Here is a 2,610-nt window from a genome sequence, read left to right as displayed (position 1 = left end):
TAGCTCCTATGAATGCCTAAGATCCTTTGGAGCAAACTTCATTCACATATGATCGAGAGTTGAAAGTGAATGGAGGGTCAAATGCTGACCGGACGCTGGCCCTGGTGCGACCGGACGCTGGCCGCAGGGTCTGGTCAGTTCATTTGATCAGCAGTCTGCGTTCGGTGCGACCGGACGCTGGAGAGGTCAAGTGACCGGACGCTGGAAGGCAGCGTCCGATCAACTCCAGTAAGGTTCCAGAGAAGGGAATCTGCGACCGAACGCGTCCGGTCAGTACTGACCGGACCCTGAGGGTTCAGCATCCGATCGAGTCTAGTAAGGGTTTAATGCGACCGGACGCGTCCGATCAGTGCTAACCGGACCCTGCCAGTGTCCGGTCAACTCATTTTTACTGGTTCACGAGTTGAACTGACCGGAGCGTCCGGTCAACATGACCGGAGCGTTCGGTCATCCCGCAGAAGCTCATAACGGTTCGTTTTTCAGGCTGCCTTATAAATAGAAGCTCCACTCATGTGTGGAGTCACTTTTGCTCATTCCAACAGCTAAGAAACACGTTTGTGAGTGCTAAAAAGAGCAAGGTCCTAGTGAGGTGATTGAGATTTGAGAATCCAAGAGAGTAGCCTCATTAGTGAATCAAGAGTAGCTAAGTGTGCATCCATCTTCTCATTAGGCTTCGCGTGGTCAAGTGAGAGTTCATGCTTGTTACTCTTGGTGATCGCCATCACCTAGATGGCTTGGTGGTGATTGGGAGCTTGGTGATCCCTCGACGGAGCTTGTGGGTGACCCAACTCAAGTTGTGAACGGCTTTGGGTGATTTGCTGCGACGGAGTGTCGAAGAATCAACCCGTAGAGAGCACTTGATCCTTGCGCGGATCAAGGAGGAGCTACACCCTTACGCGGGTGCTCCAACGAGGACTAGTAGGGAATGACGACTCTCCAATACCTCGACAAAACATCGTCACGTTCCTCTCTCTCTCTCTTTACTTTGAGCATTTACTTTGAGTATTTACTTTGAGCAATTCAATACTTGTCTTTACATTCATAGAATTGTCATGCTAGAGTAAGTTTGGAACATAGGTTGCAAGTCCTTTGTGCGTTAGTTTGATAGAAACACTTTTCTAGGCACAAGGGGTTAATTGGGCTATCCGTAGGATTTGATTATTGCAAGAAAATTTAGAATTAGTCCAATTTACCTCTCCTCTTGGGCATCGTGATCCTTTCAGGGCCGTTCGCCGCGTGACAGTGGGCACTAACGTGCTATACCTACCGTCACTTTAACTTATTCTCTCTCACAGAAACACGGTTAATCAGGCGAAATCAGCCTAAAGCTCTGAAATCACGCCCGTTTTTCATGGCAACTCACACACCTGTCTTACGTTTTCTTCTTTGACCAGATTTCGTACGAACACGGCAAATTCACACCCAAGAACAGTAACAGTACAGGAGTACAGCTGACGGATTGGTCGCACGTCACACGCTCTTTCTGCCGCGCTGTCGAGCCGTACACGCACTACCGCGGCGACGTCTGGGCGCGCTCCGCCGCTCCCCTCGCCGTCCGCCTCTGCCTCCTGCCCGCGCGTCCTCCTGGCGCACGGCGCGACGTCGGAGTCTTTTTTGGCTCCTCGAAGTCCTCCAGCCTGAAGCCGGCCTCCACGGCGGCTCCGAGCGCCGCACCCTTTTCACCCTCGCCCCGCCGCCACCACCTGTGTCGACGCCGTCGTCCAAAGCCCCAGCACCGGAGCCGGACCCGTACGCGCCCCGCATGGCCCGGATGTTGTCCAGAAGCGAATAGAACCAATCCACCTGCTCGTCGTTGTCCTCCTCGCCGCCACTGCCGCCGCCGTTGCTCTCTCCGCCTGGGGCTGCCGTTGCCGCCGCGGGCGCGTGAGACGCACCCGCAGCGGGCCCAGGCAACGTCGTCGCCTTCCTAGTCACTTGAGCAGAAGGCGTGGCGGCGCCGGCGCCGGCGTCGATCCTGGCCGGCACGGGCAGCCCAGCCTTCCCGCCGCTGCCTGCTTTCGGGGTCGGGGCGCCATCCATGCTGCTGGGTGCTGGCCACGCTAGCTGTGAGCCTTGCTGCAGCTCGGGGGTAGTGTGGTCTTAACAATGACGCGAGTGTTGAGCTGGTTGCTGCTGGATGCGGAGAGTGGCGATGGCGACGATGAGATGTCGAAGAATGGCGAGGGATTTATTAATAAGGATCCCTTGCGTGTTTCGCGACGTGGGAGTAGAAGCGAAGAATACTCCTATGTGGCGCACGCCAGCACCACGACAGCAGCATGCCGCGCGTTCCTTCTTATGCTGGATGCGTGGATTGTATTTGTTTGTTCCATGTTAACAATTACCAGCATTAAACCATCGAAGAAACGTGCTAAACGTTGACGCTGCTGGATCCTGAGGGTCAATCACTTGCTAATTGAACGGTAATTGCACGAAGCATAGGGCATTCCGGATTAGCCGCCTACCTAATTAAGCTGCTCTGTGCACGGCATAAGTTCAAATCGTGCTACGACTCCTACCCAAGTTCAAATCTGCATTCGCATTTGGTTTAAGATGGAATACTCACATCGATCAAAAATATGTGTCATGTGTTTTTTATTATTATTATAC

The 2,610-nt window shown here is 53.7% G+C and overlaps 1 pseudogene; it reads right to left on the bottom strand.

Moving 5' to 3' along the window:
• Positions 1–1,144: 1,144 nt before the first annotated feature.
• On the bottom strand, positions 1,145–2,241 carry LOC136530576 (NRR repressor homolog 1-like; annotated as a pseudogene).
• Positions 2,242–2,610: the final 369 nt, after the last annotated feature.

The sequence above is a fragment of the Miscanthus floridulus genome, unplaced genomic scaffold (assembly GCF_019320115.1).
Source record: "Miscanthus floridulus cultivar M001 unplaced genomic scaffold, ASM1932011v1 fs_158_1_2, whole genome shotgun sequence".
NCBI lineage: Eukaryota > Viridiplantae > Streptophyta > Magnoliopsida > Poales > Poaceae > Miscanthus > Miscanthus floridulus.
This window is presented reverse-complemented; position numbering and strand designations above follow the sequence as displayed.